The 27898-nt window shown below is 42.9% G+C and overlaps 1 long non-coding RNA gene across 1 annotated transcript in view; it reads left to right on the forward strand.

Annotated features, from left to right (window-relative positions):
* LOC138844649 (uncharacterized) overlaps nucleotides 1-27898 on the forward strand; it is a 103233-nt gene that overhangs the window by 73286 nt on the left and 2049 nt on the right. The window lies entirely within an intron of this gene.

Here is a 27898-nt window from a genome sequence, read left to right on the forward strand (position 1 = left end):
CTGAAGGGAGGAGAGAACTTCCACTTTGACCATGGCCTTGTCTAAATAAGATAAGAGGCAGTGAACTCAAAAGGCTTTCATAGCCTTGGAAACTCATGACTGGAGCATAGGGAGATTACTGATGCCATAAACAGGAGTGTCAATTTGTAAAGTCAACAACAGGAGTCACTGTGCACTTACTCCTCATGTAGGATCTCTGTCCTTAATGTGCTGTACATTGAGATTTAATGCTATAACGAGCACTCAAACAGTATTTTTCACTTTGTGTTTCTATGTGGGTGCAAACTGTTGAAATCTTTACTTAATGTATACTAAACTAATCTTCTGTGTATATAGAAAACTGAAAATGAATCTTGATATGAAAGGAAGGGGAGAGAGAGCGGGAAAGGGGAGGGTTGTGGGTGGGAGGGAAGTCATGGCGGGGGGAAGCCAATGTAATCCATAAGCTGTACTTTGGAAATCTATATTCATTAAATAAAAGTTAAAAAAAAAAGTCAACATCTCTGGAAGTTTCCTTCCATTAGCATTATAATGACTACTTTGATTATTGACCAGAGTTATAGCAAGAATTATGTGTCACCCACTCACTGGAGAATTACATTGGGACCTAGTTTAGGTATTTGGAAGGGTACTTGGAGAAGTGGAAATATCAAGGGATGAAAGTTATGTTAATAGGGAGGAAGAATTGATACATCTTATAAACTTTCCTTTTAAAATTGTTTTTCCTTTTTATTTTTTTAGCACTTTTTGCACTCTTCAAAGTCATTCTGCCAATTACCATTATCTCTATCATTTGTTGACAGTTACTAAGAATGAGTTAATCAGCTGAATAGGATTAGTTAATCAGCCTCTAAAGATGTATTGAGGGCTATTTCCCAAGAGTCATTTCCAGACTAAATGTCATCTAAATTCATCAGTGATTTGAGTTCACTGCAGCCTAATCATTTGATTGAAAGGTGAGCCCAGGTGATTAACAAACTTACCTAGTTCTTTCCAGGACAAAAGCAGAACCCAGCATGAACATGAAACCCAGAAACATCAGGAATTAATAAAATGAATAGTACTTAGGCAAAGTACTTGGTGTGACACACTGGGAGAAACATAGGAACAGAGTCTAAAGTGTTGAAGGACCTAATGGGAGTGGGAGGGAGGGAAAAGCTTTGGGTTCATGCTGAGCCAGCAGCTTAGCATGGATAAACCTGCAAAGTCATTGTGACCAGCTCAAGGACAGGGCTGCTAATAGACTTTTTTCTTCTTATGTCAAATCAGAGATCAGCAGCTAGGAGATCTTCCAGCTGCAAAGGGAAGTGGGCCACCTCATGCAGCTCTTCCTTTATCCTAAATACATGATGAGTGAAGGGGGAGACTTACCTGGCAGCTGGAGGATCTGGACATGGCTGCAGCATCCACTTCAAACCATTCACTGTTCTAAGGGTCAGTCATGCACAGCCCAGTGGGAAAGGATGCATTCCCCGGGGGTTTGTCTGCTGCAGCTGGAACTGCGTGTTCTTCTCAACAGTTTTAGTGCTCTTAGAGGGAGAGGAAGACCTTCCCCTTCTAAGGAGAAGCATGAAGGTTTATACCTAGAGTTGGTATTGTCCAGAGCTTTAGGTTATCTAAGGGACCAGTCATATAGAACACAGGGTTGATCAGCATTGTAAATCATATCAGGCAAAGTTGCTCAGTGCAAGCAATTGATTGACTGAATATTGACTTAGCTACTGTTTGTTTCAACAGTGACCCAGATGATGGGGCTAAAAGTACAAATGAGACCAAATGCTGTTCTTTATGTGCCAGACCTGATAACTGGAAAAAAAAAGTGTGTGTGTGTGTGTATGTGTGTGTATCAAGTGCCAGTAAGGGGAAATTTGAGGAAGTCATTGCTGCTCTGCCAGCCCCTGAGGTGCCAGGGCAGAGATTATTCCAAAGGCCCAGGGCCAGGTGTCTAACAGCACGCTGGAGAAGTCTCATTCAGGCCATTCCAAATAGACTATTCACAGGATTGCAGAAGATTCTTAGGTTCCCAGAAGTATTTCTTGAGGTTGCAATATTGTCTGCAGGCTGTGAATATACAGACAGTATACTGTTGGTGTGAGATGTGTATCCTTCATGAATTTGATGGCATTTTCTGAGAATACCTGGTTCTTTCCCAAAGCTTTCGAATGGGCAGCTGCATTCCCTGGGCCACTCAGAGTACAGTGGTTTCCCTGGCCTTTGTCATCATTCAGCTCAAAGTGTCTGAACCCCAGAATGTTTCAAAATCTTCCATTTTCAGCAGATTCGTTCTAGAGTACAGTTATCATTTGGAGCAATCTTTTGTTATCCTCCTCTTGGCCTCATGGGGTGATTCTGTCTGATAAAGACTTCTAAAAAATTCTTACATGGGCCCAGTCTCTGTGAGGTGGTGTTTCTTTTGTGAACCATGGGGCTGTAGGAGACAGACGAATCCTCCTGGAATAAACACACGCCTTTGTGCAGGGAAGACTTGGGTGTAGCTTTATTTCCTTCGGGGCTCTGTTCATCTCTCTAACTTGATGGGCTTAGGACTCCCCAGAGAATTAGTATAATGAGCCTCACTCAGTCTCCAAGTCTCTTTGCTGTTATTTACTACAACTTTGCAAAAAAAGTTTGTTCAGATTTAGAAAAACAATTACTTTTAATTAAAGTAATAAATCCAATTATGCTCCCCCAAACAGGGCTTGCAGATTGTTCTGGGAATCTCAGGAACCATCACAAGTAATGTAAACTTTGGCTCATCCTGTCCTGATCCATACTCCTTTGAGGCAGAGAGATGGTAGAAGATGGAGACCTGGCAGGAAAGGGACAGAATGAAAGTAAATCAAGAAAGTTGGAATTAAATTTTTTATTTGCTTAAAAATGTAAAAGCATTTGATTAAAAAAGACCTCTGTCCTCAAAGAGTTACAGTATTAGAATTAATGGTAAAACTTGTCCCCAAAGATTCACTTTGTTCTAGTGTGTTATATTATGTGTTGTAAGTTTTAGTTACGTCTAAGTGACCAACTCTATTGCCTGTAGATTTATTATTATCCTTAGGTGTTTCCTTAAAGTTAATTGTCTCAAACATGGAGTCTTAGGCCCATGTCTCTCTGTGATGTTCCTATCCTATGTTTTAGCCTAAGGTCAAATGAAAAGTACAAAATGGTTAAAGGCCTCAGGGCTACTAATGAGACCGCTGTTTCAATGCATCTTATTGTTTGCTATATACCTTTGCCTAAGGGATAATTTCTTCTGCATTCCATTAAACTCAGAATCTGGGAAAGTGAGGATACAGAATTTCCCCAACAAAAGCTCAGGTTTCTAAACAAAAGATAGATTCCTGAGATATATTCTAGTCTCCAGGAAAGTGTGCTCTTTCAGTCAAGAGAAAGGAAGCTGTCCTATGTATAGGGTCACTACAGACCAAAAAGCAGCCAAGGGCATTTCTGGGAATGACAGGATTCTGTGGAATTTGGATTCCAAGCTTTTGTATAAAGCTTCAAAAGGCCCTGACACAGACACACTGTGACAGGGGAAATAAAAAAGTTGTTCCAAAGAATTAAGGAGCTTTTAACAGAAGCTCCAACACTGGGCATCTCTGATGGCAGGATTCTGTGGAATATGGATTCCAACCTTTTGTATGAGCTTTAAAAGGTCCTGATACAGACACACTGTGCTGGACAGGGGAGCTACAAAAGGTGATCCAAGAAATTAAAGAGCTTTTAACAGAAGCTCCAACGTTAGGAGTTCCTGAGTGAGCAATTCATAGAAAGATCCTCTTCAGGGGCCCACGATGTGGCGTAGTAGGTAAAGCCGCCACCTGCATTGCAGGCATCCCATATGGGCGCCGGTTCGGGTCCTGGCTGCTCCACTTCCGATCCAGCTCTCCACGGTGGCCTGGGAAGGCAGTGGAGGATGGCTGGGGTCCTTGGGCCCCTGTACTCATATGGGAGACCTGGAAGGAAGCTCCTGGCTCCTGCCTTCGGATCGGCACGGCTCCGGCTGTTGCTGTCAATGGGGAGTGAACCAGTGGATGGAAGACCTTTCTCTTCTCTCTCTGTGTAACTCTTATCAAATAAATAAATATATTAAAAAAGAAAGATCCTCTTCAGATCAGTTGCAGCTTAAATGGAAAGGACCTTACCAGGTGCTACTGAGCACGACTACCTCAGTGAGATTAGGATTAAGCTCAAAAGACACGCCTGCTTATTCCTGCAAGCCAACCAAAGGTCTTAAATACCTCTTCAAAAAGCAAAAAGATAGGTAAAGCTTTTGCTTTCGTCATATCAAGACTGCTACACCTTAAGGCAGACATGCTATACTTGCCTCTCTTGATTCTCTCCAGGAGCTATTCTTGACAATAAAACTCCTTAATGGTTTCTTCTATTATAATTTTCCATGCTCAAGCTAAATGGGTTTATAACCTGCATAATGGTAGCCTATCACCACCCACTATCTGGGAGTCTGTAAGACATGTTCTTTCTGTCTTAAGGGGCACACCACTTGCAATTGGTTTTGTTTTGGTTTGTTTATGCTGATTGACAAACATAAATGTTTCAGAACTCAGTGTCTTCTGAGAGTAATGATGGCCATGCAGGGGACACAGCCATTGGCAGTGACTGAAAGCGCTTCAGCTCACAAAACAAATTTGTTAGATGAGATAGGAAGACTTCTGGACTGAGGACAGGCAGGTCCTACACCCCTAATAAGCAAGAAATAGCCAAAGAAGATACGATGATTCTATGACCTTCAACATCTTTTAAAATTAAGGTCTGGAATCTCTGAGGGGTGAATGAGGTAGGCAAACAGATAGGATCAAATTGATTATGTTTGTAAGCTGGAGACCATGCTCTCCACCACGCCCCCTGTGTGATCTCATGCTCCTACCTGATCTCATGTATATGCCCACCTGCCCATCAGACTGCATAACCACTCCCTCTCTCTCTTTTTTTTTAAAGATTTACTTATTTATTTGAAAGAATTACACACAGAGAGAAGGAGAGGCAGAGAGAGCAGTCTTCCATCGCTGGTCACTCCCCAATTCTCTGCAATGGCTGGAGCTGCGCTGATCTGAAGCCAGGAGCCAGCAGCTTCCTCCAGGTCTCCCACGCAGATGCAGGGGCCTAAGGACCTGGGACATCCTCTACTGCCTTCCTAGGCCATAGCAGAGAGCCAGATTGGAAGTGGAGCAGCCAAAACTTGAACTGGCGCCCATAGGGATGCCAGCACTGCAGGCAGCTGCTCTACCCACTAAGCCACAGCGCTGGCCCCATCACTCCCCTTTAGAAGTAGAGAAAAGGCCTGAGCACAGTGGGCCCTTCCCTTGTTGCCCCCGTGGGTGCGTGGCCTTCTGGCTGCCTGCTCTCTGCTTTCCCACCTGCCTGCTTGCTGCACGTGGCTCCCGGCCTGCTCTTTCTCCCCTAATTAAACCCTTCACTTTTTTGTGCATTTCTCTCACTGAATAAAATGCTTAAAACTTGCAAAAAAAAAAAAAAAAAAAAAAAAAGACCAAAACCTATGTTCAAGCGAAGTTAGGAAAGTGGGAAAGGGGCCTGCACTGTGGTGCAACGAGTAAAGCCACAGCCTGTGGCTCCAGCATCCCATATGGGCACTGGTTCGAGTCCTGGCTGCTCCACTTCTGATCCATCTCCCTGCTAATGTGTCTGGGAAAGCAGTGCAAGATGGCTCAAGTGCTTGGGCTCCTGCACCCACATGGAAGACCCAGAAGAAGCTCCTGGCTCCTGGCTTTGGATAGCTCAGCTCCAGCCATTGCAGCCATTTGGAGAGTGAAACAGTGGACCTTCCAACCTCTCTCTCTCTCTAACTCTGAAAAAAAAATAATAAAGTGGGATAAAATGATTCTGCACCAGACTGTACAAACGGCCTACTTTTATGCCACTGTGGCCAGAGAAGAACACTTGAAACGCTTTTAGTCTTCTCAAATTTGTTAAGACTTATTTTGTGGGTTAACTTATGATCTATCCTGGACAAAGGTCCATGTGCTCTTGAGAATGTGTATTCTGTACTCTTTGGGTGAAATGCTCTGTAAATGTCAGGTCCCTTTGGCCTAGGATACAGTGTAAGTCCAGTGTTTCTTCACTGATTTGCTGTCTGGATGATCTGTATTGCAGTCTGGAGTTTCTGTATTGCTGAAAGTATTAAAGTCCCCTACTGTTACTGTATTACAGTTTATCTCTTCCTTTAGATTTAATACTATTTCTTTGTATATTTGTGTGCCCATGTGTTTGGTGAATGTTTAATTATAATTGTTATATCCTCTTGATAAGTTGACACATTCATCATTATTTAATGACCTTTTTTTGTCTCTGTGTAGTTTTTAAATTTAAAATCTATCTAATCTGATGAGTATAGCTACTCTCACTCTTGATTTTCATTTGCACAGAATATTATTTTCTTTTTTTAAAAAAAGATTTATTTATTTATTTGAAAGTCAGAGTTATACACAGAGAGAAGGAGAGGCAGAGAGAGTGAGAGAGAAAGAGAGAGAGGTCTTCCATCTGCTGGTTCACTCCCCAACTGGTTGCAATGGCAGGAGCTGTGTTGATCTAAAGCCAGGAGCCAGGAGCTTCTTCCAGGTCTCCCACATGGGTGCAGGGGCCCAACGACTTGGGCCATCTTGTACTGCTTTCCCAGGCCATAGCAGAGAGCTGGGTCAGAAGTGGAGCAGCCGGGACTTGAACTGGTGCCCATATGGGATGCTGGCACTGCAGATGGCGGTTTTATCTGCTACACCACAGCGCTGACCCCAGAATATTATTTTCCATATCTTCATTTTTATTCCATGTGTGTTCTTACAAGTGAGGTGAATCTCATGATTGGATCTTCTTCTTTTTTTTGTTTTTATCCATTCAGCCAGTCTATATCATTTAATTAAAGAATTTTATCTATTTACATTCAAGATTATTATTGTCAGGTTAAGGACTTACTCTAGCCAATTTGTTAGTTGTTTTCTTTGTTGTTTTGTAGATCTTTTGTTGCTTTATTCCTCTTGTTTGCCTTTGTGCTTTAGTGATAAATTTTGATTTCTTTAATGATAAGTTTTGATTTCTTTCTCTTTCTCATTTCTATATATGCTATAATCTTTCCTTTGTGGTTACTCTGGGAATTACATAAACAATCTTAAAGTTACAAAAAACCCATTTAGTTTAGAAGAAATTCTTCTTTTTATAGCAGTTGTTCATTTATTTGAAAGGCTGAGTTACAGAGAGAGAAGGAGAGATAGATATCTTCTATCTGATGGTTCATTCTCTAAATGGTCACAGTCTGCCCCACCCCTGATTGAAACCAGGAGACAGGAGCTTCAACCAGGTCTTCCATGTGGGTGCAGGGGCCCAACCACTGCAGCCATCTTCCGCTGCTTTACTAGGTGCATTAGCAGGGAGCTAGATTAGAAGTGAAGCAGGGGCTGGCGCTGTGGTGTAACGGGTAAAGCTGCTGCCTCAGTGCTGGCATCCCATATGGGTGCCGGTTTGAGTCCCAGCTACTCCACTTCCGATCATGCTCTCTGCTATGGCCTGGGAAAGCAGTGGAAGATGGCCCAAGTCCTTGGGCCCCTGCACCTGTGCGGGAGACCCGGAAGAGCTCCTGGCTTCTGGCTTTGGATTGGCGCAGCTCCAGCTGTTGCAGCCAATTGGGGAGTGAACCAGCAGATGAAAGATCTCTCTCTCTGCCTCTCTTTCTTTCTGTGTAACTCTGAATTTCAAATAAATAAATAAATTTTTTTTTAAGAAGTGAAGCAGCCAAGACTCAAACTTATACCAATATAGAATGCCGGTGTTGCAGGTAGTGGCTTAATTCACCACATCTCCAACCCCCCGCCTGCTGCCATTCCTCTGGAAGGCCGGTGCCACGGCTCAATAGGCTAATCCTCCACCTGTGGCACCGGCACACCAGGTTCTAGTCCCAGTCGGGGTTCCAGATTCTGTCCAGGTTGCCCCTCTTCCAGGCCAGCTCTCTGCTGTGGCCAGGGAGTGCAGTGGAGGATGGCCCAAGTGCTTGGGCCCTGCACCCCATGGGAGACCAGGATAAGTACCTGACTCCTGCCATCAGATCAGCGCGGTGCACCGGCCACAGCGTGCCGGCCGTGGCGGCCATTGGAGGGTGAACCAATGGCAAAGGAAGACCTTTCTCTCTGTCTCTCTCTCTCACTGTCCACTCTGCCTGTCAAAAAAAAAAAAAAAAAAAAAAAGAAAAGAAAAGAAATTCTTTGGCACAGTGATTAATACACTGGGATGCCTGCGTCCCATATTGGAGTGTCTGGGTTTGAGTCCTGGCTCTGCTTGATTCCAGCTTCCTGCTAATGTCCACCTTGACACATAGTAGGTTATCACGAAGTTCAAGTACTTGGGTCCTTGCCACCCATGTAGAAGTTATAAGTTGAGGTCCTCGCCCCTGACTTCAGCCCATTTCAGCACTGGCTGTTGTGAGCATTTGGGGAATGAAACAGAAGTTGGAGGATCTCCTGTCACTATCTTTATGAGTGCAATTTAAAAAAAATGGGTTCAACTTCACTTTGATCACATACAAATATTCTAGACTTTCCCCTCTTGCTTCTCTCCATAATGCACGATTTTCTTGTCTTATATCATTGTATACTGTGCAATCCTTAACAACTTATTGTGGCTGTGGTTATCATTGACATTTTTGGACTTTCAGCCTTCCTACTAGAGATGAGAAATATTATTTTGGTGGGATATTATGAATTTGATTATGAATTTACCTCTGTCAATGAGTTTTATATTTTCACAATAGTAATTATTGCCCTTTCACTTCCAGTTGCATTCCTCCCTGAAGTACTTCTCATAAGGCCCATCTGGTGGTGGTGAATTCCCTCAACTTTTAGTTATCTAGGAGGAAATTTGTTGACCCTTGTTTTGAAGGCTAGCTTTGCTGAATATAGCATTTTTGGCTGGCAGTTTTCTTTTTCAACACTCTGAATATTTCATTCTGTTTTCTCCTGTGCTACAAGGTTTCTGCTGAGAAATCTGCTATCTAATGGGAATTCCCTTTTGTGTGAATTGCTGTCCTTGGAATTCTCTATCTTTGGCTTTTAACATTTTGATTATAAAGGAGCACCACTCTGGGTTGAACATAATTGGGGTCCTATGAGCTTCATAGATTTGGATGTCCATATCTCTCCCAAGGCTTGAGAAGTTTTCAGCTATTATTTAATTAAATAAAGCCTTTTCCATGTCTTCTCTCTCTCAAACTCCCATAATGTGAACATTTGTTCATTTAATTATGTCCCTTAGGTACTGCGGGCTTTCTTGGCTCTTTTTGTTGTTGTTGTTGTTCACTTTTCCTTTGTTCTTGACTGGATTAACTCAACATACCTGTATTCAAGTCCAGAAATTCTGCTTGATCTAGTCTGCTGTTGAAGTTCTCAATTATATTTTTAACTTTATTCATTGAAGTCCTCAGCTCTAGGATTTCTTTTTATTTCAGTGTTGTGTAGCTCTTTGTCAAAATTCTTTTCTTTTTATTTATTTATTTGAAAGGCAGAGTTATGGAAAGGCAGAGGTAGAGAGAGGGAGAGAGAGAGAGAGAGAGAGAGAGAGTCAGTCTTCCGTCCACTGGTTCACTCCCCAGATGGCTGCAATGACCAGAGCTGCACCAATCTGAAGCCAGGAGCCAGGAACTTCTTCTGGAATTCCCATGTGGGTGCAGGGATCCAAGGACTTGGGCCATCTTCTACTGCTTTCCCACGCCATAACAGAGAGCTGGATTGGAAGTGGAGTAGCCAGGACTTGAACCGACACCCACATGGGATGCCAACACTGCAGATGGCAGCTTTACCTGCTACTCACAGTGCCAGCCCCTGTCAAAATTCTTATTCAGATAATGAGTTTTGTCCTAATTTCTTTGTTTTCTCTATCTGTATTCACACGTATCTCATTGAGTTTCATTAAGATAATTAATCTAAGGGCCCACACTGTAGGCTAAACTTCCATGTGTGGCACTGGCATCCCATACGGGAATCGGTTCATGTCCCAGCTGCACCTCTTCTGATGTAGCTCTCTGCTTGTGGCCTGGGAAAGCAGTGGAAGGCGGCCCAAGTGCTTGGGCCCCTGCACTGGTGTGAGAGAACTGGAAGAGGCTCCTGGCTTCTGGCTTCAGATCAGCTCAGCTCTGGCTGTTGCGGCCATTTGGAGAGAGAGCCAGTGGATGGAAGCCTTTTCTCTCTGTCTCTCCCTCTCTGTCTGTAATGCTGCCTCTCAAATAAATAACTAAATATTTTTTAAAAAGATAATTTGAATTTTTTCAGATAATTTGCAAGTTTCCCTTTCTATGGGGTCAGTTAGTGAGGAGTTATTGTGTTCCTTTGATGTGTCTTGTTTCCTTGCCTTTTCGTATTTCTCATGTCCCTGTGCTGGTATCTGTTCATCTAGTAGAGTGGTCACCTCACCTTTCCAAATTTTTTTTTTTGACAGGCAGAGTGGACAGTGAGAGAGAGAGACAGAGAGAAAGGTCTTCCTTTGCCGTTGGTTCACCCTCCAATGGCCGCCGCGGCTGGTGCGCTGCGGCCAGCGCACCGCGCTGATCCGATGGCAGGAGCCAGGAGCCAGGTGCTTTTCCTGGTCTCCCATGGGGTGCAGGGCCCAAGCACTTGGGCCATCCTCCACTGCACTCCCTGGCCACAGCAGAGAGCTGGCCTGGAAGAGGGGCAACAGGGACAGAATCCGGAGCCCCGACCGGGACTAGAACCCGGTATGCCGGCGCCGTTAGGTGGAGGATTAGCCGAGTGAGCCACGGCGCCGGCCACCTTTCCAAATTTTATAGGGTGGCTTTTGTAGGGAAATGTTTTTTTCCTATAGATGCTTTCTAAGGTGTGGGTTGGGGAGTGTGCATTTGCTTTGGTTTTGGGTAGATGTAATTGTGCAGTTTTGGTGGCAGCTATGGTCAACCCCAGCAATGCCTATGAATGCCTCAATAGCTCCTCTACTGCTTGGTGTGCAACCAGCTCCATAAAATGGATAAAATGATGGTTCAGACCTAGAGTCAAGTCACTCTTTAAGCCTCAGTTTCTTCATTTACACAATGGAGTTTTCTAGTTACAGTTGTTATGTAGCAAATCACCCTAGACTTGGTGGGAGTCAGTGTGGATCAGGGCTTCTGAAGGAGCTTGGCTGGGAAATTTTCACTCGGATCATCCACCATGCAGTTGCAGTCAGATATCATGTGGGGCTGCAGTCATCTGACAGCTTGACTGGCTTAGGTGTCAAAGATGGTTCACTCTCATGATTGTCAGTAGAGGCTGGCTGTGAGCTGTGAGTTCAGTTGGCATTGTTAATTGGAAACGCCTACTCAATCTCTCCAGCATGATGGCCTAATGTTAATAGGGTGTTGCTGCTTCTGCTTCATCCTCTTTGTTTTTCTTCTTCTTTTTAGATTTTTATTTATATATTTGAAAGGCACAGTGACAGGAGAGGCAGAGATAGAGAGAGATATCTTCCATCTACTGTCTAACTCCCCAAATGACCTGGGCCAGGCTGAAACCAGAAGCCAGGGACTCCATCCAGATCTCTCACGTGTTGGCAGGGACCCTAATACAGGCCTTTGTCTACTACCTTCTGGGTACATTGGTAGGGAGCTGGATTGGAAGTGGAGTAGCCAGGACTCAAACTGTCACTCTAAAAGGGATGTGGGCATCCCAAGTAATGATTTAACTCACTGCACCACAACACTGGCCCTGATGGTAGGGCTTCTTACACAGTATCTGGTTTCCCTGAGACAAACATCACAACAGAGCCTTGTGGAAGTTGCAGATTGACCTAGACTGGAAGTTGTGTGATAGCATACTGCTGTACTTAATTAGCCAAAGCCTGCTGCAGGGCAGGTGTTTGGTATAGCAGTGAAGGCACAGCTTGGGATGCTGGAACACCTTGATTTGAATTCCAGGTCCACTCCTGGTTCTGTCTTCCTGCTAATGAGCATCCTGGGAGACAGCAGGTGGTGGCTCAAATATTTGGGTCCCTGCCAACCAAGAGTCCCTGTTTCCCTGCAGGAGACCCAGATGGAGTTCCTGGCTTTGCTTTGGCCCAGACTTGGCTAATGTGGGCATTTAGGGAGTGAACAGTGGATGGAAGATCCTCTCTCTCTTCTCTTCCTTTCAAATAAAATGAAAATAAATAAATAAAAATTTTTAAAAGTCTGCCAAGATTTAAAGGGAGGGTACATAGGAACCACATGTTGAGAGAAGTTGGGAGTTCACACTGTAGAACAGGATTGGGGGCGGGAAATACTGTTGTGGCCATATTTAGAAAATACAGCTTGCCACATATAGATGATATGATTGCGTATTTCATAAGGTTTTCTGTGTATCAAATGAGAAATGTACATGTGAGGCACTTAATATGGTGCCTGCAACACTGGGGCAGCTGACTAAATGTTATCCTTATTATTGCTCTAATGCTACCTTTGGAGAATTTTTCACTTTGATGAAAACACTATTTTGATTTTCTGAATTACATTGGATTCTGAGAAATAATGGATTAGACTTAGGTCAAAGCTGAAAGATACAAGTGAAATGGTTTGGAAGTGTATCATGGTTATCTTTGAAGAGTCTTGAATTCTGAAGTCCAGGACATCTTTTTGTGTGAAAATAAAATGTCCCAAATCAGGGGGAACATTCTCTGTGGCCCTCCTGCTTTGAGATAATGAAAGTGCTTTGGATTTGAACCTTCGCTACAGCGTTAGCACCTATGGCTTTTGGCTTTGTTTTCTTACCTTTGAATTTGTTGTAATGATGAAGTCAATGTAAACCTTCTTATCAAGGTTTGCAGCACTGTTCTTTACAATTGGAAAAGTCACAGGTTTTCAGACATCCTGAGATTTAGCAGTGGTAACTTTGCCTTCCCAAAGCTGTTTGAAATGAGCATCTCAGACAATGAGCCTACTTCTGACAAACTCAGCTTGTGCTTTGTTGTCAAGCTGTGATGATTTAGATGCCACTCTCCTTGGCTTCAGAAATCGATGTCACAGCTGCACTAGGTAATGGGCAAATGATGTTCTCTTTATCTGCCTTTCGCTATGAAATTGTGTTCTTATCACTGTGGGTTGAAGGACATTTTTGTTCCTGACCACTTTGATTTGAGGGTGATGTCAAACACATTTTGGTTCAAATAAATATTCAGTTGTGACAAGAATGACAAATAGAATCCTTGTGACCTTGGTTCAGAGAGGAGAAGTGTGAAATGAATGAAGTAAGGAGAAATATATTTAAATAACCTTTTTGCTTTTATTTTACTACAAAATAATTTGTTCTTCATTAGAAATTGTAGAAAGTACAGACAAGTAAAGAGAGTAAAGTAAAAATCATCTGTACTGTCACCTGCATGTACTAATTACCATTTTGGACTATGTGTCTTGGGCATGTGCACATACATACACATCATAGACTTAAAAATGCATCATGAGAGCTGTCACCACAGCTCACTAGGCTAATCCTCTGCCTGCGGCGCTGGCACACTGGGTTCTAGTCCCAGTTGGGGTGCCGGTTCTGTCCCAGTTGCTCCTTTTCCAGTCTAGCTCTCTGCTGTGGCCCAGGAAGGCAGTGGAGGATAACCCAAGTGCTTGGGCCCTGCACCCGCATGGGAGACCAGGAGAAGCACCTGGCTCCTGGCTTCGGATTGGCACAGTGCGCTGGCTGTAGCGGCCATTTGGGGGTGAACCAACGGAAGGAAGACCTTTCTCTCTGTCTCTCTCTATCTCACTGACTCTGCCTGTCAAAAAAAAAAAAAAAAAAAAAAAAAAAGCAAGCATCACGAGGGGTCAGCGTGGTGGTGCACTAGGTTAATCCTCTGCCTGCGGCGCCCTGGCCTCTGGGTTCTAATCCAGGTTGCTCCTCTTTCAGTCCAGCTCTCTGCTGTGGCCCTGGAAGGCAGTGGAGGATGGCCCAAGTGCTTGGGCGCCTGCACCTGCGTGGGAGACCAGGAAGGAAGCTTCTGGCTCCTGGTTTCGGATCGGCGTAGCTCTGGCAGTGGCAGCCATTAGGGAGTGAACCAACGGAAGGAAGACCTTTCTCTTTCTCTCTCTCTCTCTCTCTCACTGTCTGTAACTCTACCTTTCAAATAAATAAATAAATAAATCTCTAAAAAATGCATCATGATAGACATGTTATTTGTTATTTTGATTTTTTAAATTAAAATAATAATATAGTATAGAAATCTTTTCATGTTGGTAAGTATAAAATCAATTTAAATTATTTTAATCAATCTCATTTCCTTCTCTGTATTTACATTGTTTCTAGTTTCCACAATTATAAATAGTACTATAAAGAATATTCTTATACAAACATTTAAAAATTGTTCTAAATTTTTATCAGTAGTTCTTACACAAATTAAAGATTCAAACATTATAAAGGCTATAAATTGAAAAGTTAAAATTTTCCTTCCCTCTTTTCCTAACTCAGGTCACCACAGTATCACTGGTAATATTTTCTGATTGGATTCTTCTCATGATTTTTTTATCTTTTTAAAAAATTTTATTTGAAAGGTAGAGACACAGAAAGAGAGGCAGAGACAGACAGAGACAGACATATCTTCCATCTGCTAATTCACTACCCAAATTGTGTAATAACCAGACCTGGGCCAGGCTGAAGCCAGTAGCCAGGAGCTCAAGCTACATTTCCCACATTGGCATCATGGAACCAGGTACTTCCAGGTACTTGAGCCCTCATCTACTTCTTCCCAGGGTGTGCATTAGCAGGAAGCTGGATAGCAACAGAACAGCCAAGACTCAAACCAGACATTCCCACAGGATGCCAGTTCCCCAAGCAGTGATTGAATTGCTGTGCTGCATGCCTTCCCCTATTTTATCTTTTTATTTTTTTTTTAAGATTCATTTATTTATTTAAAAGGCAGAGTTACAGAAGCAGAGTTAACGTTACAGAGGTCTTCCATCCACTGGTTCAATACCCAAAAGGCCACAATGTCTGGAGCTGCACTGATCTGAAGCCAGGAGCCAGGAGCTTCTTCCAGGTCTCCCATGTGGGTGCAGGGACGCAAGGACTTGGTCCATCTTCTATTGCTTTCCCAGGCCATAGCAGAGAGCTGGATCAGAAGTAGAGCAGTGGGGACTTGAACAAGTGCCCTTATGGGATTCTGGCACTGCAGGTGGTGGCTTTACCCATTCTACCACAGTGCCAGCCTCCCCTCATTTTATCTTTAAGTACCATTTCTTCCTTTTGTAGTGTTTCTGCCCTTTTCCTTGGTTTATCATCTTCAGACCATGTCCATGGCAATATTCTGAAAGATGAGAAATTTGTTTCTTTTACAGCACCTCCCATTGTCCTTGACTCCTCCAACTCCAGAAGTAGTTAGTTAAATTCATTTTGACCATGTAGTTAACAAAAAATGTAATGGAATATCTATTTTTTAAAAAAATACTTATTTATTTATTTATTTTGAGAGAGAGAGAGAGAGAGAGAGAGAGAGAGAGAGATCTGTCTGCTAGTTCACACTCCAAATGCCTGCAACAGCTGGGGCTGGGCCAGGCCAAAGCCAGGAGGCTAGAACTCCATCTGGGTCTCCCCCTTGGGTAGCATGGACCCAAGTACTTGAGCCATTGACTGCTGCCTTCCAGAGTATGCATTAGCAGAAGCTGGATTGTAAGCAGAGGTGGGACTTAATTCTGGGCACTCCAGTGTGGGATGGTAGTATCCCAAAGGGTGGCTTAACTGTCTGCGCTGCAATGCCCACTCCTAGAATCTGTTCTTTTTGACAACTTTAGATAGTTTTCCTAGATTTCCCATTATCAAAGACTAATAAGTGGATTGACCTTCCATCTCTCTTCCTATGACCTAATATTTTTAATTGTGGTAATATTTTATACTGCCATGATTATAATATTCATGGACCACTCTTTAACTTCAGTTAAATCCTTGTCTTTTGCCTATGGTTAATTTTAGAAGTGGAAAATCAATAAACATTATATACCATATTATTGAGTAAATTTCATAGTTTTGTTAGAGCCAAGGAAAGAAATATAGTTTATGTTCTTTTAAACTTCATTGCTTGAAGGAAGATCTTCAAATGCTAAGATCTAATCAAAGATGGGATTCAGGTTTTATGGGCTCAATTATGAGAGAATTTGGGGGATGCTCTTCAAAAAAACAAGATACAAAATTACAAATACAGCATAGTTAGGTTTCATCTTTTGGCCTTTAAAAGGGCTTGAGTGAATGAAGGGTCATGAAGCTTTAGCTTCTGTAGCTTCGGAGTGAATCTGGGTCTAACAAACCCTCCCTCTCAACTTCTTTTCAGTTCTTTCACTTCATCTTCAACTGCTGCCATGTTTCTTGGGTCCTGTGTCTCCCATTTCTTAGTTGTCTTTCATATTGCTGGAATTCCTTTCCAGCATTTCATTTCACAAGGATTAGCATTGGCACACTGTACTCTAAGTGCTTGTCTGTCACATACCATTTATTTTGCCCAAACTTGTTGATTGTTTGGCTTGCTTTAGAAATGTAAGTTAGAAAATTCTTCCCAACTGGAAGAATACCTTTGGAGGCAGGAGACTGGGAGACCATAGCAGTGAGACTCCATAAACGCTTTTATATGTAGTTTCATTCTTTAGCCACATAAAAGTATTCCCACCTTCAAAAGTTTGGAATATTGTTCCATTGTCTTTTTGGATTGAATGTGTCGATGAGAAGCTTGGTGTCATTCTTACCCTTATTTCTGGCGATCTTTTTTTTTTTTTTAAAGATTTATTTATTTGAAAGAGTTACACAGAGAGAGAGGAGAGGGAGAGGGAGAGGGAGAGGGAGAGGGAGAGGGAGAGGGAGAGGGAGAGGGAGAGGGAGAGGGAGAGGGAGAGGGAGAGGGAGAGAGAGGTCCTCCATCCTATGGTTCACTCCCCAACTGGCTGAAACAGCTGGAGCTGTATTGATCCATGTGGGTGCAGGGGCCCAAGGACCTGGGCCATCCTCTTCTGCTTTCCCAGGCCATAGCAGAGAGCTGGATTGGAAGTGGAGCAGCCGGGACCCGAACCGGTGCCCATATGGTCTTTCTTTTTAGGTCTTTCCCTTTATCCTGGAGTTCTGAAATTTCATTAGAACTTGTCTAAGAGCTGGAAGGTGGCACTGTGGCATAGCAGGTAAAGCTGCTACCTGCAGTGCTGGCATCCCATATGGGCACCAGTTCAAGTCTTGACTGTTCTACTTCTGATCCAGCTCTCTGCTATGGCCTGGGGAAGCAGTAGAAGATGGCCCAAGTCCTTGGGCCCCTGCACTCATGTTGGAGACCTGGAAGAAGCACCTGGCTCCTGGCTTTGGATTGGTCCAGCTCCAGCCATTGTGGTCATTTGGTGAGTGAACCAATGATGGAAGACCTCTCTGTCTCTCTGCCTCTGCCTCTGCCTCTTTGTAACTCTGCCTTTCAAATAAATAAATGAATCTTTTTTTTAAAGATATCTAAGGGGGCATAGCAGGGTAAGCCACTGCCTACAGTGTTGGCATCCCATATGGATGCTGGTTCCAAGTCCTGGCTGCCCTTCTTCTGATACAACTCTTTGCTAATGTGCCTGGGAAGGCAGCTAAAGATGGCTCAAATCCCTGGGCCCCTGCACTCTCATGGGAGACCCAAGTAAAGCTAACTGTTGCTTCTGGAGTGGTTAGGGTTAAAGGCTGGAAAGCTTAGATGTAAACAGGGTTGGTGGCCCCTGGTAGGTAGCTGTGACAAAAATTTTTTTAAAGACTTATTTTATTTATTTGAAAGGCAGACCAGCAGAGTCAGGGGGAGGGAGCATGGAGAGGGACAGAAAGAGATCTTCTATTTGCTGGTTCACTCCCCAAACGTTCGCAACATTCAAGGATGGACCAGGCTGAATCCAAGAGCCGGGAACTCTATCTGGGTCTCCTACATGGGTGGCAGGGGTCCAAAGCACTTGAGCCATTCTTTGCTGTTTTCTCAGATGCATTAGAAAGAAACTGGATGGGAGGCAGAACAGCTGCGAATTGAACCAGCACTCTGATATGGGATGCTGCTATCGCAGGCTGCAGCTTAACCCACTGCATCACAGTGCTGGCCTCTGTGTTGAGATTTAAGACAGGTTTTACCATAGACATTCTTTTTGTTGGTTTTGCCAGGAACTGTTAACTGACTCACTTCCCATATCTCCTCTAACTGCATCTTGCAGCCATTGTAATTAAATTAAGTTTGGGACATCCCATAATTTTTCTTTTTTCGAAGACTAAGAATCAGACATGAGACATAATTATAGATTCAAAAAAATTAAAATAATTAGAAAAGTTTACATGGAATGCTGTGAGACAAACAAGGTCCTTTTAAATAGGAGAATGCTTTTGTTGCAAAATACATATGATGAGTAATGGATAGCAAGATGTTGCAGCTGGAATAAACCAATTAAGTAGAAGAGACTGCAAAGGTGATTAAAGATTTAACAACGGAAGGGGGCATAACTGGATAGATTCACAGATATGGTAGGTTTAATCTTTTCAGATCAGATAACTTCAATGTGATTTAAACTATTTATGTCACAGAAAAAGATAAAAGTCTCTGTGATTCATTTTGTGAAGCCAATATAACTTTAACCTAAGACCTAAAAATAAAAGAAATGGAGTTATACCAGGCTTGTTTTACAATATGAAGGAAAATTCTAAATTAAAGAACAGAAAATAACATCTAGCATTTATCAAAAGGGTAGTGAATCATGACCTAAAAAGTTTATTCCAAGAATACAATTGTGTTGACCATCAGGAAATTTATCAACATAATCTATGACAATAACAAATTAAATTAAAAACAGATCATATCAGTATCATATCATAGATGTTGAGAAGTCATTTGATAAAATTTGGCAGCCATTCTTAATTTTAACACTCTTTGAAAATAGGAAGAGAGGCAGAATTCTCAGATATAGCAAAACCAATTACCAAGCACACCAGTAAAACTAATTGAAATATGGTTTCAATTAAAATTAGGAACCAGATAACCTGCTATCAGCATTGTTATTTGGTATTACCTTCTAGACTTTCTAGCAAATACAATACCACAAAATTGAGTAACTGATGGAGTCACTGGAAAAGAAGAGATAAACACATTTCTTTAAGCTTATAATATGATTATATAGAACTCAAGAGATTTGGTGAAATATCACTAGAATTTATAAGGCAATAATAAATGAGGACAGTAACGTGTTCACAACAGTAATAAAATGCTTATTTGTATAAGTTGAACAAGAATGGTGATGTCTTTTAAGTATTTTAAAGATATTTATTTATTTTAGAGGCAGAGACAGAGTCCTCCCCATCCACTGGTTCACTTCCCAAATACTCACAATGGCCAGGCCAAAGCTGGGAGTTGGGAGCTCAATCCAGATCTCACACATGGGTGGTAGAGACCCAACTACTTGAGCCATCACCTGCTGCCTCCAAGGGTATACTTTAATAGGAAGCTGGAATCAGCAGTGGAGCCAGGACTGGAATCCAGGCACTCTGATGTGGTATGTGGGACACCCTAACTGGTGGCTTAACCACTGGGCAGACCTTTGTCTCAAAAGGTGACATCTTTAGGAAGAAAATAATTTTATACATAATCTGAAAAAATGGAGTCACATACCATGTTCTTGGGAAGTCATAACATTTGAAAAGATTCTTTCAAAAATAAATCTAATTAAATTATAATTAGAATACTAATTGTGTGTGAGTGTTGTGTAAAATAAAATTTAAATAAACAGTGCTTTAGAAGAGTTAAGGATTTTTTTTTGTGTGTGGAAGAATTAAAATCTAGCAATGTATTTGCCTTCCCAAATAACAAAAGCTACAGAGCAAATCCAGATAGTATTGACACAAAAATAGCAGGTAGATTAGTGCAATAGAATGGAGGATCCAAAATAGACCTCATTAGGGGACAGATGGGAAGTCCAAGATCAAAACTCCAGCAGGTTCAGTGTCTGTTGAGGACTTGGTCTCTGTTCTCAGAGTTATTTTCTGAAGGCTGTGTCCTCACACGACAGAGGAGTGGGAGGGCCAAAAAGGCCTAGATAGTTTTCCACTGCCACCCTACCCCCTGATTTTTTAAAGGAATTTTTTCTCTTTTAAAGGAATCTTTCCTCAGTCACTTCTTCCTCCCTCCCTCCCTTCCTTTAGCAGAGTGATGGTGTTAGAGGGGAGAGATATTCCACCTACTGGTTCACTCCCCAAGTGCCCACAACAGCCAGGGCTATGCTAGGGCAAAGCCAGGAGCCAGGATCTCCACCTGGGTCTCCCCCATGGGTTGCAAGAATCTTGGGCCATTATCTGCTGCTTCCCAAGCACATTAAGAGGAAGCTGAATCAGAAGCAGAGTAGCCAGGACTTAAATCAGCACTCAGTATGGGATGCAGGTGTCCCAAGTGGGGGCTTAACCCACTGTACCACAAAGCCCGCGTTCTATTCCTTTCATCAGGTCATTAATCCTATTAAGTACTTCCGAAAGTCCTCATTGCTTAATACTGTTGCATTGAGGATTAAATGTCAACGTGAATTTAAGAGAGAACACAAGCATTCAAACCATAGTACAGAGTTACAAGACAGCTATTTTTGGATCTATTTAAAAAAAAAATCTTTCAAGATTACAGGAAAACTCTTTGTCCTTTTTAGTTAACTAGTTTGGAGAAATGTGCAATTCTGCAAACACAAGATACAGAAAAATATATAGATTTAACTAAATTTTTGAGTAACTAGTTTGTAAATATTTTTATATTTCCTAATCTACCTAATATGAAATGATTGGTTTGGGGCTTTGTTTTTCTTTTCTTTTTTTTTTTTAAGATTTATTTATTTATTTGAAAGTCAGAGTTACACAGAGAGAAGGAGAGGCAGAGAGAGAGAGAGAGAGAGAGGTCTTCCATCCACTGGTTCACTCCCCACTTGGCCACAGCAACCGGAGCTGCGCCAATCCAAAGCAAGGAGCCAGGAGCTTCTTCTGGGTCTCCCACGTGGGTGCAGGGGCCCAATCTTCCACTGCTTTCCCAGGCCACAGCAGAGAGCTGGATCGGAAGTGGAGCAGCCGGGACTTGAACTCGCATCTGTATGGGATGTCTGCACTGCAGGTGGCAGCTTTACCCACTATGCCACAGCACCAGCCCCGGGGGCTTTGTTTTTCTTAAGGCATCTATTACAGTGAGCTTGCTTTTAGATACTTTGTTAAATTGCTAAGTCTTACCACTTTTGTCTTCAGTTACAATTTCTAACCAACATCAAACTAATGAATTAGCTTATAGTTTTATGATTTCATAGTTGGAATTATTTTAATATTGAAACACTGAGTATAATCATTAACTGGCATCCTGTGAATATTTGAAATTTCTTCCAATTCTTAGCTTGATAAGAATTTAAAAGTTGAATCAGACGATGGGTTTTGGGTGTTCCAAGTTTCTATTTCTAGCATAAGAAAGAATTCAAGGACGGGACATAGGAAAAAGTCAAGAGAGAAGCAAGATTTATTTTGCATGCAAAGCAAAAGTGTACACTCAAGAAAGAGTACAGGCATACTCACGAGAGAGCTGCACTCAGTGAGGCTTGGGTCCACCACTTTGTATTATCTGGAGGCAGAGTGTTTAACTGAATATTCACAAGGAGTGAAGCTTGAGGTGAGGCTTGAGTGCCACCTAACTCCTTGCCCCCCCCCCTTTTTTTTGAAAATTCATAAGTGTCATGGCATCAGGTTCATGATGGCAGGTGTGTCAGCAATGGTAATGTTATTATAATAACATTATAATGAGCTGAAGGTCATTTCAGGAATGCAGTCAGCAGCCATGTTGGTTATTTTTTGGCCAGTTCTTGATTCAGAGCTGTGTTTTCACAAAAGCTGTGGTTTTTCTGCTGCAGGGAAGGTTGAGAGGTATCAGGACTTAGGGCAGTGCAGGCAGGGCAGTAGAGAGCAACTGGTGACCTCAGCTTCTCCTTGCTAGCTTCATGCCTTATCTACATCAATAGTACCATTCTTTTTTTTTTTTTTTCAAATGTGTTTATTTGAAATGCAGAGTGACAGAGAGACAGAGAGAAATCTTCCATTCACTGGTTCACTCCCCAAATGCTTCCCACAGCCAGGGTTGGGCAAGGGCAGAGCCAGGAACCAGGAATTCCATCAGGTTATCCCATATAGATGGCCCAGGCCCAAGTATCTGAGCCATCATCCTGCTTCCCAGGATGCACGTTAGCAAGAAGCTGGATCAGAAGCAGAGCTGGAACTCAAACCCAGGCACTTCAATATGGGATGCATGTGTCCCATGCAGCAGCTTAACTCATGGCACCTTTATGCCTGTCCCCTCATCATGTTATTCCTTGAGATGTTTCTGTATATTTGACCATTTAGTGATGAAGAGTTGAAATCTTGATCTATTTATATATGTGACATCTAGGAATGCAATAGAAACGGCAAAATATGTGTTAAGTATAAAATATAGGAGGTCATTGTTTCTAGAACTGAAATGAAATCAATTGAAATCATCAGATTGTCCTAATGTTGTCCTTGAACAGAAGGAAGAGGTCAGCTGTGGGAGAGGCACATTATCTGTTTGAGTCAAAAACAGGTAGTGGTTATCCTGTCATTTGTCCTCCTGGAGAGCATGGCAGGAAATACTTTGCTTCAACTTGATAAGGAATGTCCTTCAGTAGAAGATCATGCAGTTTCTTGTCCTTGATAGTTTTTAAGAGCTTTATGGAGGGGCTGATGTTTGGTGCAGTGGTTAAAGTGGTGCTTGGGATATCTGCACCCTGTATTGGGGTCCCTGGGTTTGAGTCCTGGCTCCACTTACAATTCTGCCTTCCTGTTTATGTACACTCTGGGAGGCAGCAGGTGATGGCTCAAGTATTTGGGTCCCTACCACTCACATGGGAGACCCAGATAGGGTTCCCAGCTCTTAGCTTCAGCATGGTCCAGATCTGGTTGTTGCGAGCATTTGGGGTGTGAACCAACAGATGGGAAATTTTTCTCTGTTTGTCTTTACTTCTGTCTCTTTGACTTTCAAATAAATTAAAAGCATTTTTAAAAAGAGTTCCACATTTGCTCTCTGTGTAGGGTGGCAGAGACCTCTTTTAACAAAGGCTGCCCCTTTTCTTAGAGAAAGGAGGCAGGGACCCAGGGACCACTGCAACTCACACGACTGTAGAGTAGGCTGGATGGTGTCCAGCTGCCTTGAAAACAGCAGGATGGTGCCAGGCAGGGCTGTCGTTAGGTTCCACCTCTAGTGGGCCTGCTGCCTTCCACAGGTACCCTCTCTGGATTAGCCTCTTTCTTGCATCTCACCCAGAGCAGTTCTGTCGGGACTGAGCACAAAGCTAGTGACCTGGAATTCAGGGAGCCCAACTCTTTATTTTGGGGGGAATGAAGAGTTCTTCCTAGCAATCTGGCATTTAAAAAAGCATGAGATTTTGCAACAGAAATGGTCTTCCCCACCATTGATCAGGCAAATTTTCATGATAGTGAAAAGTAATTCAGGCAAAAGATTTGTCAGTGCTGACTCTAGAGTAGTACTGAGAATGTTTAGACTGTTGGACAGCTTCCAGGGTGCCACACATGTAGTACGTAGGGCTGGAAGCCCCACTTGTTGCCGTGATTTAAATCTTGACTTTCTCATTATGTAGCTATGTAACTTTGGAAGCAAGTGCCTGAGGTCTCTGCACCTCCGCTGCCTCCCCGATGTGCTGGGTATTATAATAGCGGTACCTAGCTCTTAGGGTTGCTTGGAGGGTGAATGAGATGCCATAGGTAATGAATGGCACAGAGTAAACCTTGACTATTATTATTTAGCACAGTTGTCTTGGATTCTCTTTGACAAGTCTAATGCTCCTCATTTTTCAGCTCCTCAGCTGTCTTAAACAAACTTCAAGTCACCTGAAGAATGAGAAAAAGTCACTTACTCTTGGGTTTTTCTTGTCGCCCAACTGGCCTTCCAGGAGCTTCATGCCTCTGTAGCACCAGCAAAATATTAACTTTTTAGGTGAGAGGACTCTGACCCTTGTTCTGTTGGTGAGGGAGCAAGTGACTTATTCTGCAGAGATGGCTTGGAGGCTGAACTCCTGTCTCTTCCTCTTAGCTAAGATATAACTGTGGATGTGTTGTTTGGTGCAGCAGTTAAGTTGCTGCCTGGGATATCCACATCCAGTATAGGAGTGCATGGTTCAGGTCCCAACCACCCTGCTTCTGATCCAGCTTCCTACTAATGTGCTCTTTGGGAAGCAACATATGATAGTAGTTGAGTTCCTGCCATGCATGTGGGAGATCCGGACTGAGTTCTGGGCTCCTGGCTTTGGCCTGGCCCAGCCCTGGCTGTGGCAGGCATTTGGGGAGTGAAGAGGTAGATGGAAGATCTCTCTAGCTTTCCCCTCATTCTCTCCTCTCTCTCACTGCCCTTTTGTTTTGTTTTGTTTTGTTTCCTTTTCAACTTTTATTTAATAAATTTTCAAAGTACAACTTTTGAATTATAGCAGATTTTCTCCCCATAACCTCCCTCCCACCTGTAACCATCCCATCTCCCACTCCCTCTCCCATTCCATTCTTCATCATGATTCATTCTCAATTATTTTTATATACAGAAGATCAACTTAGTATATACTAAGTAAAGATTTCAACAGACTGCACCCACAAAGACACACAAAGTATAGAGTACTGTTTGAGTAGTAGTTTTACCATTAATTCTCATAATACAACACATTAAGGGCAGAGGTCCTACATGGGGAGCAGGTACACAGTGACTCCCACTGTTGATTTAACAATTGATACTCTTATTTATGACATCAGTAATCACCCGAGGCTCTTGTCATGAGCTGACAAGGCTATGAAAGCCTCTTGAGTTCACCAATTCTGATCTTATTTAGACAAGGCCATATTCAAAGTGGAAGTTCTCTCCTCCCTTCAGAGAAAGGTACTGCATTCTTTGATGGCCCGTTCTTTCCACTGGAATCTTGCTCACAGAGATCTTTCATTTAGGTCTTTTTTTTTTTTTTTTTTTTTGCCAGAGTGTCTTGGCTTTCCATGCCTGAGAAATGTTCATGGGCTTTTTAGCCAGATCCAAATGCCTTAAGGGCTGATTCTGAGGCCAGAGTGCTGTTTAGGGCTTTTGCCATTCTATGAGTCTGCTGTCTCACTGCCTTTCAAACAAGGAAATGAAAATAAATAAAAATTTTAAAAATGTATAACTTTGGGTAATGAAATTCCTCATGTTCACCCATAGGTAGTTCCAGGGGCCCTTCTGGCTTATTGGAGCAACATTCTTAACAAGGTGTTGGTTTAAAGCATTTTTGGGAGACTCTGTGACTTCATATGCATCTAGTACAGGCCTGGTTGGATTACTGCATCTAGTTGGATTGCTTCCTGGTTCCTATGGAGTTTTGAAACTTGGAGTCCCAAGTAATGGTCCAGCGAGGGAAGCTTTCCCCTCTCTGGAGTGAAGTGGTGGAGCTTCTCTGGAGACTTGTTATAACCCTGTGATAACAAGGCCCCAGCCACTGCCAAATCTCTGGGCTCTTGTTTGCTCAAACTTTAAGACTGAAAATTTACCTTTATTCCCTAGCTGCAGAGCATAGTAACTTCAGATAAAGTTTAATGAATCTCAGTGAGAGAGTGAGGAGAAAATGGCAGGTGAGGCCCTTCCTAGGTTGGGCCAGAGGAGTTATGACTTGCACTGTGTGGCTGTGATGTGCCCAGAGTGGACCATTCCCCGGGAGCTGCAGGATAATTCCTCCTCTGTCCTCTTTCTAGTGGTCTCTGCCTGCCCCTCCACCTCTTCATTCCCAGTGCTCGCGGAGCTTTCGGCAGTCACAATGGCTTTCTTGTTCTTCACACCAACTCATGCCCATCTCAGGGCCTGTGCCTCCCCATCTGGGGACTGTGCTCAGTGTCACCTCTTTAGATGGGTTTTCCATGTCCATTTTATGTAAAAAAAAAAAAAAGACAACTCTTCCTTGTTATTCTCTGTCCCTTATTCTGCTTTGCTTTTGTTCATAATACTACCTGATATTTTATTTAAATATTCATGTTCATCTTCCCTGCTAGGAGGGAAACTCTGTGGGTGCAAAGACTTTGACCTGTTCATTGCTGCGTGTGTGCTTAGAACACAAGGATGGATAATACATAGGTGTACATGAATATGTATACAGTAAATAAACATCACTTTCATATATATATACACATATTTTTATTTGAGAGAGAGAGAGAGAAAACTTCCATCTGCTAATTCTTTCCCCAAATGTCCCTAATGGTCAGAGTTGAAGACCCAATCTGGGTCTCCCATGTATGTGGCAGGGACTCAACTACTTGAGTCATTAACTGCTACTTCCCAGGGTGTGCCTTAGCAGGGAACTAGAACAAGGAGTGGAGTTGGGACTAGAACCCAAACATTCCCATAAGGGATATAGGCATCCCAAATGGCATTTTAACTGCTATGCCAAATACCTGCCCCCCAAAATACATTTTTGATGAATGTGGAAAAGCAACACATTTGTTGCCCAGTGGAGTCTTTCCCCTCCCTTCCCTCATTCTGCTGCCACATTGCCACAATACCTATCTTCTGCTGAAGACTGCTCTTGATATATGTCTGTCTCTGGTCCCTTCACTCACAAGTGCTGGACCCTGACCTCTGAGGCCCAATGAGAATGGAAAACCCCATTGTGTCCCCAGACTCACTTCCCAGGACACACCCTAATCTGCAGAGATGAATCTCATCCTACAAGGCAGGCCATCTTAATGCCATCTCAGTGTCAAAGAGAGAACCATGGAACTCTCTTAAGCCATAGAGAATATAATTTTGCCTTCATTGTTATAAAGCCGCTGAAGTTTTTGTTGTTGTTGTTGCTATTTTAAAGCAAAATAAATGAAGAGTAGCTGGTGTTGTGGCATAGTGAGTAATGCTGCCACCTGCGAGGCCAGCATCCCATACAGAAACCAGTTCATGTCCTGACTGCTCCACTTCTAACGGCCTGGGAGAAGCAGTGGGAGATAGTCTGTCTTTGGGCCCTTGCCACCTAGTGGGAGATCTGGATGAAGCTCCTGGCTCCTGGCTTCAGCCTGGCCCAGCCCTGGCTGTCACAGCCATCTGGAGAGTTAACCAGCAGATGGAAGATTCTCTCTCTCTCCCACCCCCCACACTTCCCTCTCTCTCTCTCCCTCCCCCTCCTTTCCATCCTCTCTCCCTCTCCATCACCCTTGTCTCTCAGTAACTCTGCCTTTCAAATAAGTAAATAAATCTTTAAAAAAAATTTGAAGAAACCAACAAAGCAATTTGCTCTAGAAAATGGATCAGAAAAATTGACAGTGCTTTAAAAGTGACTTTCTCTGGCTTCTAGACATTATGTTTTCAAAAATATTTGTATTCAAGCTCACTAGAATAATCAGTTCATTTTCTCCCCTTTTGTTTAAATGGGTTTTATGGGGCTGGTATTTGACATAGCAGTTAGAATGCCACTTGGAGGGCTTGCACTGTGGTGTAGTGGGCTAAGCCTCCACCTGTGGTGGGCGCCAGTTCGAGTCCTGGCAGTTCCACTTCTGATCCAGCTCTCTGCTGTGGCTTGGGAAAGCAGCGGAAGATGGACCAAGTGATTGGGCCCCTGCAACCATGTGGGAGACCCAGAAGAAGCTCCTGGCTCCTGCCTTCGGTTTGGCTCAGTTCCAGCCATTGTCACCATTTGGGGAGTGAACCAGCTGATGGAAGACCTTTCTCTCTGTCTTTCCCTCTCTCTGTCAGTAACTCTACCTCTCAAAATAAACAAATAAAACCTTATATAAAAAAAGAATGCCACTTGTGACATATGCATTCCATATTGGAGTGCCTGGGTTCAAGTCCTGGCTCCACTCCCAATTCTGGCTTCTGCTAATGTGCACCTTTGGAAGTGGCAAATGATGGCTCAGGTGGTTGGTCTCTGCCACCCATGTGGGAG

The sequence above is a fragment of the Oryctolagus cuniculus genome, chromosome 12 (genome assembly GCF_964237555.1).
Source record: "Oryctolagus cuniculus chromosome 12, mOryCun1.1, whole genome shotgun sequence".
Lineage (NCBI taxonomy): Eukaryota > Metazoa > Chordata > Mammalia > Lagomorpha > Leporidae > Oryctolagus > Oryctolagus cuniculus.